Genomic DNA, 14,049 nt, shown 5'->3' with positions numbered 1-14,049 from the left:
CAAATCTCTGGAAAATACATAGCTGCTTTGAACTAAGTTTTAACTACGTTAGCTAAGTAATCTTTAGCTAAGTTAGCATTAATAACATGAGCTTTAGCAAACATAACTAAAGCTAATGTAGCTTTGTAGATATCACATCTGCATCAATTACTTAGCTGTTTGTGAGCTAAGCTTTAGCTAGCTACATAGCTCTGTAGTCCATAACAAAGTTAGCTTTAGCAACATGAGCTGTAGCAAATACAACTACAGCTAGCGAATCTTTGTAGATATAACATCTATGTAGCTTACATAGCTGCTTTGTGAGCTATGCTTGAAATACATTCGCTACATAGTAATCTATAGCTAAGTTAGCTTTAGCAGCATGATCTTTAGAAAACAATTAAAGCTAATATAGCTCAGTAGTTGCTTTAAAAACATTAGTTACGTAGCTATGTAATCTATAGCTAAGTTAACTTTAATAATGTGAGCTTTAGCATACATAACTAAAGCTAATGTAGCTTTGTAGATATCACATCTGTGTAGCTTAAATAGTTGCTTTATGAGCTAAGCTTTAAAAACATTAGTTACGTAGCTATGTAATCTATAGCTAAGTTAGCTTTAATAATGTGAACTTTAGCATACATAACTAGAGCTAATGTGGTTGTGTAGATATCACATCTACGTAAATTACATAGCTGCTTTGAGAGCTTAGCTTTAGATATGTTAGCCAAGTAGCTCTGCAATCTGCAACTAAGTTAGCTTTAATAACATGAGCTCTAGTAACTGTAACCAAAGCTAATGTACCTATGTAGAGGACATTTCTAGGTAGCTTACATAACTTTAGCAATGTGAGCTTTAGCAAATGTAGCTTGAAGTATTTTATCTATATAGTTGATTTTAATATCTAGCATTAGTAGTTTCTTTGTGAGTTAGTCCTTAGCTACGTAAGCTATGTTGCTTTGTTATCTTTAGCAAAGTTAGCTTTAGAAACGTGAGCTCTGGTGAACATAACTAAAGCTAATTTAGCTATGTAGATAATGTAGATTTGTAGCTCTTGATGCTTCTTTGTGAGCTAAGCTTTAGCTACGTAGTTATATAGCTATGAGGCTCTGTTATCTACATATCTCAAGCAGCTAACAGAGCTACGTAAGCTGCGCTTGCTGCATTGCAATGTTTTCATGGAGGACAAGCTTTTTTCTGGACTGTTAATCGGCTTTTTGAAACATTTTTTTTATCCAGTTTTGCAGGACAGGTTTTTTTTACTTTTAACTATTTGTATCCTAGCCCAAACCTTATCCTAATCCTGAACCTAATCCTAAACAGATGTTTAATCTGATTTAATTTTGAAAGTTTTTGCATGTATCTCCATTCTGAGATAAATGGTGTCTCAGATGAACGATCGTGTAGTCGCTGTCAGAGATGAACGGTCTCTAGATAGACTGTCTTGCAATGAAATGATTCTTATCACTAAACTGAGCCAAATTATTCGGATTTCCAGAAAAAGATACAGATGGATGGATGGATAGATGGATGGATGGACGGATGGATGGATGGATGGATGGATGCATGGATGGATGGATGGATAGATGGATGGATGGACGGATGGATGGATGGATGGACGGATGGATGGATGGATGGATGGATGGATGCATGGATGGATGGATGGATAGATAGATAGATGGATGGACGGATGGATGGATGGATGGACGGATGGATGGATGGATGGAAGCATGGATGGATGGATGGATAGATAGATGGATGGACAGATGGATGGACGGATGGATGGATGGATGGATGCAGTGTCATTCTAGGGGAAAAATAAAAAACTAAATGCATTTCAGCATCCAAATGTTTGCAGCAGGTCGAAACACATCTGATTATTCCTCAGTTAAGAAGCTTGTAAATAAATGCACCCTTACCCACAATGCACTGCAACACTCTATAGAGTAGAATGTACTTCAGCTGTGATGGGATACCAACTGTTTGTCATTAATACTAATGTAAATAGAACCAGTTATTTCTGTTTGATCCATCGCTCTTCCATGCACTTTACGATTTGAAATACTTGTCTGTCTTAAAGGTTGTGAAAGTTACTTCTGTGTATTTGTGTATAATAGAAACAAGTGTAATAGTGTAGTATTTATTAGTCTTTTACTTAGAGTGATATTAACATTAGGTTCTTAAATATATATATATATATATATATAAATATATCAGAAGAGAAAAAAAATCTAATGTTCTTCCTTTTCTATGGTTCTATATCAGTGGTTAGGGGTTAGACAAAGACGTTTTATATGACAAAGAAGAAACTGTTTCTGTTTTGATCAGATGTAAAGCCTTTTTATGTGTCTGTGGTCACATTACCGTGTGAGGTGAGTTTTGTTAAGCCATAGGTCGACTTCTGTCTATAGCAATGTCTCCTAAATAACCTCTACGTCTCCCAGCTCTGGGGAAAGACACTTCATTCTTTTATGATCTGCTTCCTTTTTGTTTGCTTGAGCTTTTTTCTGTTGGGGAAAGAGAGCACAAGTTTAAACGACTGTTTGTCCGCTTCTTGATTTTACGAGGCCACTAAAACACCAAGACTGAGCCGTGAACAGGCCTGACAAACAAACGTGGAATAAGGAAAGTCGACTGTGCAACAAGTTTCTCTTCACTTAGTTATGCAATTATTTTACACATTATTAATAGCTTAGTTTCCCTCCATAACTTAACCAGACTGAAATACTATCCAAACTGCTGGAACCTGTAGGAAAAGAAACATTTTTTTTGTCCATTTTCCCCACTTGATTTTATCCAAACACCCAAACAGACATTAAAGCCACAAGTGCAGAGCTGTTTTGTAGGTACCCGTTGAACAAGGCCTACAAAAATGTACTGGTGCACCTTAATTTAAAAATAGCACCAATATGAAACCTAAAAATATAAACCATAAAGCCTGGAATGTAAGTCACACCTGTGTGTAAGATATTAAGGGGTGTCCCAGAGGGAATAGGTGTTCTTGTGTTATCAAGATCCACAAGATGAGTCAGACAGACCTAAACCAAACCTTATCTTTTATAGCACTGATCATCAACTGGCAGCCTGATGGCCATATCAGGCCCCCAAAGCTTCCTGATCCCAGATGATCCCAGAAGATCATTAAATTCAGAAAAGGAGATTTTGTGGTTGTAAGAGTGTTGTTTGGCTTAAAATGTCTTCAGCTGTTAAATCCATCCCCAAAACAATTAATATTGATATTTGCCATTATTATTTCAAAAATGTTTTTTTAAATGGGTTAAGACTGGCAGAAATGTTACAAAAATGGCCAGATCTAGAGGAAAAAGGGGGTTAGAGAATGGCAAAAATGGGTGATAAGTGTCAAAATGTGATGTAGAGTGGCACAAAGGGACAAAAATTGACAGCAAAAGTGGTGAAAAGAGGTTAAAATGTAAATCAGTGCCAATCAAAAATGGGTTTAAAGTGGCAAAATTGTGCAAAAAAGTAATGACAAGGGGTTTAAAGTGGCAAAAATAGATAAAAGTGTGGCTCAAAGGGGATAAAACGTGCAGGAAAAGTGGTTTGAAAGGGGTTAAAATATTGGGGGGAAATGGATTTTAAGAGGCAAAAGGGGGCAAAAAGTATCAAACATGGGTTAAAGAGTGACAAAATGGACAAAAAGTGGCAAAAATAGATTAAAGGGTGGCTCAAAGGGGATAAAACAAGCAGGAAGAGTGGTTTGATTAGGGGTTAAATTGTGACAGAAATTTGGATCAAAGAGGCAAAAAGGGACAAAATGGGTTAAAAGTGGCTAAAATATAAAAACAGACTGGCAAAATAGTGAAAAGGCCTTTAAAAGTGGCTCACAGGAACAATGATGGGCAGGAAAGTTGCAAAAATGAATTAAAGAGTGATAAAGTGGACAAAAAGTGGGAAACATAGATAAAAGAGTGGCTCAAAGGAGATAAAACATGCATGAAAAGTGGTTTAAAAGGGTTTAAAATATGGCAAAAATTTGGATATTAAAGGCAAAAAGAGGCAAAAAGTATCCAAAATGGGTTAAAGGTGTCGCACAGGGGCAATTATTGGCAGGAAAGTTGCAAAAATTAGTTAAAGACTGACAAAATTGTAAAAACGGCAAAAAAATTGGTAAAAATGATAAAAAATGAGTTAAAAATGTTGCAGAAATAGCTGAATGAAGTAAACGTGGTTTAAAAGGGCTTAAAAATATTAACCCAAAATATATTAAATATTAGTTAATATTGGTGCTAAATCAGTGGGCAGAGCCCATTCTGTGGGATTCTCAGGGGTGGGCAGGCCTGTCTTCTTGTTGCCCGCTGCATTATAGATTAAAGGGATAGATCTCACTGGTAATGCCTAAAATGTCCTGCATTTTGAAAGTAAATATAAAAATTATATATATAGTATTTAGTTTGGCTGTTTGTGAGTCTACTTAGTCCACCAGGTGGCAGCATAACCTAATAAGGAGTATAAAAGTCATCCTAAATTATTCAATGATGCTCAGCAGAGTGGTAAAAAACAAAGAAGAAATGCAACAGGTATCCTGAGTTACACAATGTGACATTCAATTACATGTTTATTTGTAGGCCTTGATTATCACAACTACTGACAGACTTAAACAGCTACATAATAAGCCCAGGCATCAAGCTAAACATTGCATATAGTCAATTTGGTATCCAGCTATAACTCAGTTGCATTATGCCACTCATGTTATTATTCTGTATTGGTAGGAAAACAAAAATACAGGGCCTATAAAGTATATTCACCCCTTTGGATGAAATTGTCAGTCAGTCTTGTTTCTTCAGACTTCAGTCATCCAATCCACTAAATTAGAGTCATCAACAGAATAAGCTGTTTAGCATTGGCAGAAAAGATTTGGCTGATTTTTCAGAGGCACAACCCACATACTCAGCTCTGCTGCTCATCCCACAAACGCATGTTCCTTACAAATGTGGCACCAATTAAAAGGGGATAAACAGGCTTTCCAAGGAGCATTGTTACAACAACGAAATAATCTAACAAAAATAATCTTAAGGAAAGACAGTTCACCTTCCACAGGGTAAAAAGTCGTAAAGGTTTGGATAGGCACACTATTTAGATTAATGCTATTATATTATTTATTCATGAGGCTCTAAATTCAGGGCTTGTAGCATTCGTCCCCACATTCCAGTGGTATTTTGGTGTTGGTGAGAACATTTTCTTGAAGTTTCTCCCTTCAGTTATTTCGCCCATTGCCGTCTCCACATGCATGCATGCTCAGAGCGTCCGCTTGTGTTGTAAATGACTGTGGCTCCAGCAGAAAGCCACACAGATTTTCCTCTGTGGGATTGTGGGTGACAGAGCCAGAGTCAAAAGACTTATGAACAGAGCGGGCCTCTACTCTCAAAGGAGCCACAAGGGAGCCAATTTAAAGGCCACATATTTTTCATAAAGCCATAGTAGGACTCATCACAGTGCTGGTCCAGAGTTGAGGTGCAGATATGAGAAGAAGCGCACAAGCAATCTCCAGAGTACTTTTGGTGTCTGCTCTCTGCAGACTCTTTCCCCCCTCTCAACAGCTTTTAAAATCTGTGCTCCTCTTTGCTTTTTCAGTCATGGGTGTAGATGTCAAGGGATTTTTTAGAGATAAATGTTTTATATGAAAAAATAAGCAAACAAATGCTGTGTAGTTCTAGTTTAACATGTGCTGTGTGTGATTATTCCTTCTTTTTCTATATTCACTATGATCTGATATTGTATGAAATGATTTAAAAAGCTGTTTTTTCTGATTATTTGCTAAAACTTTGTATAAACACTTTCAGTTCTGATCTATTAATCTCATTTTCTCTGATGTTCTCACATGCCATAACTGCTTAACATGTATAGGCAGCATTTCTGTGCAATGCAAAGACAAAATCTACTGTTAGCTCAGTATCAGTGAATGTACCACTGATTTATTTTCATTGTCTCTACTTCAAATATATATCATAATGAACTGTCTATCCTGAAATTTGTATATACTAACATATACTTCTACAATATAATTTGAGACACCTGTCATGGTTTTACTGGTCTCTTCTTGTCTCCTCATTCCTGCTCACAGAATCATGAATTTAGAAACAAGACTGATGATCCTGATCATCTCTCACCTCTAAACCTCTCTCTCTCCATCAGTCTTTGTGAGGGTAGAGCTGTTAAAGGGATTTCAAATGTCACACACACTCTTCAGCTCACAGAGTGAGAGTGAGAGGAATCCTGCTGGGATCATTTTAGGGTTTAGAGAGACAGGAAAGGGATGACCCTTTTGTTTTTGTTTGACAATGGCGGCAGCCTTCTGAGTTCACATCTGAGGGTCGATTACATCACAGCAGTACGATGAAGGCTGTCCCATTCTTGCTGGTGGGCACAGTTAATCAACGCTTAGGCCCCGTCGTCACGGAAACGAAAACGATATATTGCTGTTTCGTTTTGAAGAAGTTTTCCGTAAAGAAGGAATCGTTTCAGGAAATATCCGAGTTAGCACGGAACCGCTGAAAACGTTGTAGTGCATAGTCCAAGCCTGTGCGTGGCACTGTAACGATGCCACAGGCATTCGCCAAACGAGAGATGATCACTGAAAACTGACACAAACTTTCTTATAGTTGCCCTTCTGGTTGTCCTCTGCATTGGATTTAAGAACATCTGGTGTGTGCGTTTCCCGGTGGTGGTAAAGGAGCATCAGATTTTGCTGTAAAATCCATAACAAGCTCAGCAGCTTCTGCAGCACGAACACAACCCTGTATTCAGTCGCCAGATGCCTTCAAAAAACAAGAATAGTTTTTAAATGGGTTTAATTTTCAGATTTTGCCCTTTTTGTAGAAATATATACATACAATCAGTTAAATTTAGTATAATAGTATATAAACACGGCCATCTGGTGCTGAAACCAAAGAAATGTTAACAAAATCCTTAAAATTTAGGTCTGCACATGATTATTTTTGAATGGCACAGCTATGTTCAGCTATGTCTCAAGCACCCTTAGTGACCCTGATCTCCGTTATTTTTGGGTCGCAGACTGAAACATTTGGGAACCCCCAATCTGTAACAGATTATTGTTATCCTACATTATAAGTCATTGGTCAAATAACCTTAGTATGACTGCTGGATAAGTTGGCCATATGTCTTAATATAGATGCTATTTTACATCCTTAAACAGGCACATGTCCAAGTATGATTCCTGCTTTTTTCATGCTAGAATTACAATAATTGCTAGAAATTCTACGTGAGTTTGATCATCATATCACAGTTAGTTATGATTTTGGGCCATTTTACAGCGCTTTTTAAAGCTGTAATATGTATGCTCCTGTGACATTTGACCCTCACAATGAGTGTTGCAGAGGCAAAACGATCCCTAACCTACCGTCTTTTGAATTTGCAACAGTGGCGTAAAAGCTGAAAAAGGGATCAGCAGAGACAATGGAGGAGCAGCGCCGCATGTCTCACTGTGTCTATGTGGAGCTCCTACTGTGCTGCTCGCTGACCTTTACATGCACTGTGACCTGACATAGAGGGACACAAGATTCTGAAAACACACACAATCATACAAGGCAAGGCATGGTGGCTGCAAGTTGTATTACTACACAGTCACAGATATAAGCTATAAAGAAAACACCTGAAGGAGGCACACAGAAGTAGAAAGATGTCAGCAATGTCAGAATTAAACTGCAAAAACAATCATGCTCCCAATTCCTTGAATAGTTCCAGAGTGGATGCACGGCTGCTCCAAAGAGACCAAAAAATCCAATGTGCATGGCACTTTAATAATCCAAGTGAACATTAAAGAGTCTAAAGAGGTGGGCCAAGGCAATGAGATAAATGTAAACCTACATTTATTCTAAAAATGACACTGTTAATGATGGTGCATCATTTACACACCCCTATGTAAAGGTACTGTGGGGTTTTTATTATTTTAGATCAGTGTTTAAAGAAAAAAAACATCTCTAATATGTAGTGTGAAGAGTTTACACCCACAGTTTTACATTTTGCAGCTATCTCAAACATTGCATGTTTAATTTAAAAGTTAATCACATTTAAATCAGGGATTTGTGCACTATATTTGAGAATATGCATTAAAATAAAATTTTGCATGCAAGTTAACATATTTGATTATTGCAAGGGCAAAATTAATCATTTCATCCTGTCATATCAGCACGCTGATGTGAGTAGTAGTGCTCTCTAGTGTTCTAACCCTACAACATACTCCGTGTCTGCAGCCTTACGTGTGCACAGCTGTTTTAATTTTAATGTGAGAATTGTAGGATTAAGCAATGTCAACCTATTCCATCTTGAGGGGAGCATGCAAAGAAAAGACTGCAGGTCCTTTAATACAAAAACATCACTGTTACGAGATCCACAAATTATGTAAAATCTACACGTTAGAAACTTTTGACTCACTGGGATTCATGTAAAACCAGGACGCTTCAGACTAAATTACTCCCCATGCCCTGCCCATCCCTGTTCCTCTTTATGTAGATAAATGTTTAAAGAGATTAAATGAAGGTTGCCAACTTTGGGGAAGATCGGGGGGAAGGAGGATTGCAGGGTGGCAAGAACTTCTCAAGCCATTTACGTCTGTGAGAGGTTTTTGCCCAAAGTGATTACCATAGCTGTCAGCTCACAGCTCGGCTCTCCTCTACACCCTCCAAAGATCCAACCCTCTCCAATCCAAACTTCTTATCCCACATCTCACCTTCCCCTCTTTTCCCTCTGAGGCTAAACTCTCACAGCAGCCCTGATATGAAAATGTATCTGGGAGGGAGCCGAGTTGAGACAAGAGGATGCGGTTATTAGCTGTGATTGGCGACTCAGTGGTGGGGCAGGTTCTGTCTCCCTGCCTTTGTCTCTCTTTGGAGGGGCGGGACGGAGGAACTACAAAGCTACGCTGAAATTAAAGTCAGCTTCTTCTGTTCTCGCCTCTGAAGATTCAACCTCCCCCTGACTCATATGCGCACAGAACCTCAGCTCGTCTCTCAGCATTAAAGGCATTCTGCAGAGATGAGGGCCTCACAGGAAATAGCCAAACTCACTCTCTCTTTCCCTCCTCTTCAGTCTTTCTGCTGGTGTTGGAGTTTTATATTTTTTGCTGCTTATTTCCTCTCAGTGGAAAAATCTGAATTACTGTAAACCCTTCCTGTTTCACCTCCAAGATAGTCAATGTGCTCCCATCTTCAGATCCCGGCTTTAGATCCTGTAATAGTTAGTTTATATTACACCCATTCAATGTTGCAAACTGATGAAATCAAACTTAAGCCTTTGTAAGTGTTCCAGGTTGAGGAGCTTCAACAGACACCCTATTAATATTCAGTGCATTCAGATAATATTAAAACCCCCTGCACTTTTGTCAGTTTTGTTATGTTGCAGCCTGATGCAGTTACTATAAATGTAGTTGTTTTAAGCTGATCACCAGAAAAACACACGTCAATCTAAGGTGAAAAATGCTTGAATGCGCATGTAATTTAGTACTCTTTATTAACAGTATTCACCCCCTTGGACATTTTATCCTTGAATGGATTTGATAACTCATTTATGGTCAAAATAATGTGGCTTTTTTGACACAAAAAAAACACAAAAACTTTGTTGTCAAAGTGAAAACAGATTTCTACTAATTAAATAGAAATATGTAAGGCAAAATAAGTAACTGCTTTAACAGGCCTCCCGGGGCCTGCTGCTGAGAAGCATCACTACAGCATGATGCTGCCACCACCGTGCTTCACAGTGGCGATGGTGTGTTTCTGGTGCATCTTGTCTGATAGCCAAAAAGCTCCATTTTGGTCTCATCAGACCAAAGACTTTTCTCCCTCTTGACCTTGGAGTCTCCCACATGCCTTTTGGCGAGCTATCGTTCAGATTGAATCAGAGTTTTCTTCAACAGTGTCTTTCTCTTGACTGGTGAAGAACCTGGCCAACAGTTGTTGTCTGCAGAGTCTCTCCATCTCAGCTGCTGAAGCTTGGAACTCCTTCAGAGTAGTCATAGGTGTCTGGGTGATCTCTCTCACTAGTCTCCTTCTTGCACGCTCACTCCGTTTGTTGGGACGTCCTGACCTAGACACATTTACATATGTGCCGTATTCCTTCCATTTCTTCACGATGGATTTAACTGAACTCTGGGGGATGTTCAGTACCTTGGAAATGTTTTTGGTGCAATGGTAGTCAGTGATACTCATTAAACAGTGACTGGATCTTCCAGAGACAGGCGTCTTTATACTACAATCACTTGAGACTCATGATTACTACTTGCACCAAGTGGCACGACCTCTGTTGAATTAGGTCAGTCCCTTCATACAGGGTGAACATTTATGCAGCCACTTATTTTACTTATTTTTATTTAATTAACATTACATTGTAGAAATCTGTTTTCACTTTGACATTAAAGAGGGTGTTTTTTTTTTTTGTATATTTTTTGTGCAAAAAAACCCAAATAGTATTGACCATGGTTGATTTATGGAATCAATAAAAGTGTAAAACATCTAAGGGAGTGAATGGCTCCTCGTTTGCAGATATAAATCAGCTGAAACTTTTGTGTCTGACTGCTTCTGATTATTGCAAGTAGTAAAACATGATTGTACACTGTCTGACTGTTTTTGTCCTTGTTTTGGGTACTGTATGTCCATGGTGGTCATGTATTTTTCCACATCAATACCAGCTCTATCATTATTGTTTATTCAGATAATCTTCCTCAGTTTGATGTCTTATCTTAACAATAAAATGTAACTGTTATTAATATCCCCTACTGCAGTGGTTCTCAACCTTGGGGTCGAGACACCTTTGGGGGTCACGAGACACTAAGGGGGGTCCTCAGATTCCCTAAAAAAAACTAAGAATATTTTAGAATTCCACTGTAACCACTTCGCACCAATTTTAACCAGTTTTCATCATTTTTTCCTACAAATTTTTACACACTGTTGCCATTTAACACTTATTCTTGCCATTTTAAACTCTTTCCACCACTTTTTTCTTCCTGTTTTTGCCACTTCTAAACCAATTCTTTCCAAATAAACCAAGTGTTGCCTCTGTTGATCCTTAATTGCTACTATTAACCCCATTTTACCACTTTTTATGCCAAACTTTTCCCATTTTAACCATATTTCACCATCTGATATGCCCATTTTTGACAGTTTGACCAATTTCTGCCAATATCTGCCAATTCTATCTTTCTCAGTTAGCACTATTTTGCCAGTTTGTATCAATTTTTCCTCCCAATTCACCAGATTTTCAACCATTTTTGCCAATTTAAAGCCTTTTCAGCAATTTTTTTAAATTTCATTTTAACACTATTTATTCCCATTTTTGCCTTTTTCAGCTATTTTTTGCCATTCTTATATATTTTTTGCCACTTCTTACCCATTTCTTCTTCTTTTAAGATGCAATTTCACCACCTTTTCCACCAGTTTTTTGTCATTATTAACCAATTTTTTTCCCAATTTTTAACCCATGTAAATTTTTTTTTCTTTTTTTTTTTTTTTTTTTACAAAATAGATCAAATAAGAAGGCTATATACTACAAAATTATTCAAAAAAGAGATTTGTTTCATTGATAAGAGTGGTTATTTTTTCAGATTAAATATAAAATATGGATATCACAGCTTAACTTTACAATAGACCATGATTTTGTTGACCTCCATGGGACCCCAGAGAGCTCTCCCCTTTATACCCCCTTCTGGACAGCCTTGTCTCACACATGACTATTCTTGACTGTTCATGGCTGTGTTCAAGCACCGGCCCCAGTCTCTAGCACCTTTATTTTGGGGGTCACAGGCTGAAAAGGTTGAGAACCCCTGCTCTACTGTACAGGAGAAAATTTTGCAATGTAAATGATTGATGTATTGCACTGACTTGGCTTTTTCTCTCTTTTCTAGTAAATAAAAGAAAGACTAGAGGGATGAGTACAGATGGACAACAACTTTAAAAAAAAGAGAAGAACAACGTGGACACAGAGGGACGCTTAAAAAAAACCAACAACTATAACAAAAAGCAGATTTGTAAAGGAGCCCGGCCTTCTATCAGGAATGAAAGCGGATCTGACGAGTGGACGGACGATGTTTGTGGACCTGCTCTGAGTCGGGGCCTGATCCGTTGAGCCTGTAGTCCAGGGGGGCGTGAGCCTGCTGGCTCTGACCCCTGTAAAACAAGCCTTGCTGAGCGTAAGAGACCAATTAGAGAGGTCACCATAAAACATTTTATTTTTGTAAACTTTTTTAAGTTTATGATTTCCAAAAAGAGCAAACACTAATGTACGTATATACATATGATATATTATATGTGTGTAATATAGTAAGTATGTATACAAAAAAAGAAAAGAAACTTGGGTATAAGTGTTGTTTTTGCAATTAGGAAGAGGGAGGTGAGGTGTGGAGACGCCAGCTTCCCCCCCATCTTCTGATTGCACCCCTCAACCTCCGGCCCAGGGGCGTTGGGGAGGGCGTGGACTTGGTGTGCGTATGTGTGCGTGCAGTGACGGATGGGGGGTAGCTGGTCCAGCAGACATGTCAGACTCATCTTTAGATAGCTTTTTCAGCCTGTCTTCCGCTGACAAACTGCAGTAGTGTTAGTTTTATCTGTAGATGCTAACGTTAAGCATAGAAATATAAGAGTGTCCCGTTATGGGTCGGTGCAAACGGAGACGAGAAAAGGCCCCCGGATGAAGCGGTAGGTCATGTCTGCTGGAGGCCTGGTGGCCCCTGACATCACGACCAAACATGTCATTGTAGTGTTGTGGTTTGAGGTGGCTGTGCTGTGTAGTAAACTGCTTTTGTACATTGTGTTGGGTGGGGTACGGGTGGGTCGGACAGGCAGTCTGAGCGGGTTGTATAAATTAGAAACATGGGAGCTGTCTGCCTTCGGAGCGTCACGGGAAACTCCTTCCATCCATCTTCCTCGACTTCCACCACCAGAGGGGGGAGAGATGGTGGGAGGAAAAAAAAGCCCCATGTGAAGTCTTAAAAAAGTGTCACAAAGTTTTCCTAAGAGTCTCTTTAAAACTTTCTATTTATATGGATCTCTACTTTAGTGACATCCTTCTATATTTAAACGTTGTACTAATAACATGCTGTCAGGCATGGTGGGAGAGTCAGTTGTAGCCATTTACTAATGTTGTATTTATTGTATTACCAGTAAGAAGAAAAAACATTTATATATGAATATAGATATATCTATTTGTGATCTGCAACTCTTGGACATAAGTTTGCCTTTGATTTCCAACTTTCATGCAGGATTCAATGCACTGTCGATGTATGATGAGGTTTCTACTTGTGTGATGTTTTATTCTGTTGACATTCGTTTGGTTTCTTTTCGGTTCAGCTACTGAATGTAAAACTTTTTAGGTAGATGTTGTTGTTTTCTATATACTTAAAAAAATGAACAGTATTCTGTAAATTATATACATGTGTAAATGATATAGCAAAAATGTTTCTGATAATATGCTGGACTTCTTCTTCTTCTTCTTCTGCTGACCCAGACAGACTGGAATGCCATGGCCAAAAAAGAGGAAGGGGAAAAATAGATGGGGGGAGCATTTAAACGGAACACCAGTGCCCTGCAGCCAGTTAGAGAGACAGAAATGCGTAATCATTGCAGGATCAGTCAGAATTTTTTGCAGTCAGGCTTTTCAAATTTGATAAGAACAAGGAGAGCGGGAGCGGCCTGTCCAATGTGCCAGGGAAAGACGAGATGGAGGAGGGAAAGATAAGAGGAAATTTTTTGAAATATTGATTTTTCTTCCAGTGGTTTCTCCTTGTCTCTTCTCTCTGTGTCTTTGTCTCGCACCCTCCTTGAATCTCAGTGTTATCAAGGTGCTGTAGGTGAGTGCGATGTGGGGGGTGAAGAAGAGGAGGAGGACAGAAGAGGGATTAGATCCTCTCTTGACTCTTCTCAGAGTCACAAGAGGTGGAGAAAATAAAGGAAACATCAAGACACTGACAGACTTTTCTTTGGGAAACTTGCCTCAGTTTACATCTGGATGTTCTTGCTAATGCAGAGCCAAAATCATCATGTTTCTCATGCAAGACTTTAAAACAAGATTTTACTGCACCATACCAGTGCATGTAGGATGCAAGTC

Source organism: Cheilinus undulatus, linkage group 20, assembly GCF_018320785.1.
Source record: "Cheilinus undulatus linkage group 20, ASM1832078v1, whole genome shotgun sequence".
In the NCBI taxonomy this organism is placed as follows: domain Eukaryota; kingdom Metazoa; phylum Chordata; class Actinopteri; order Labriformes; family Labridae; genus Cheilinus; species Cheilinus undulatus.
This window is presented reverse-complemented; position numbering follows the sequence as displayed.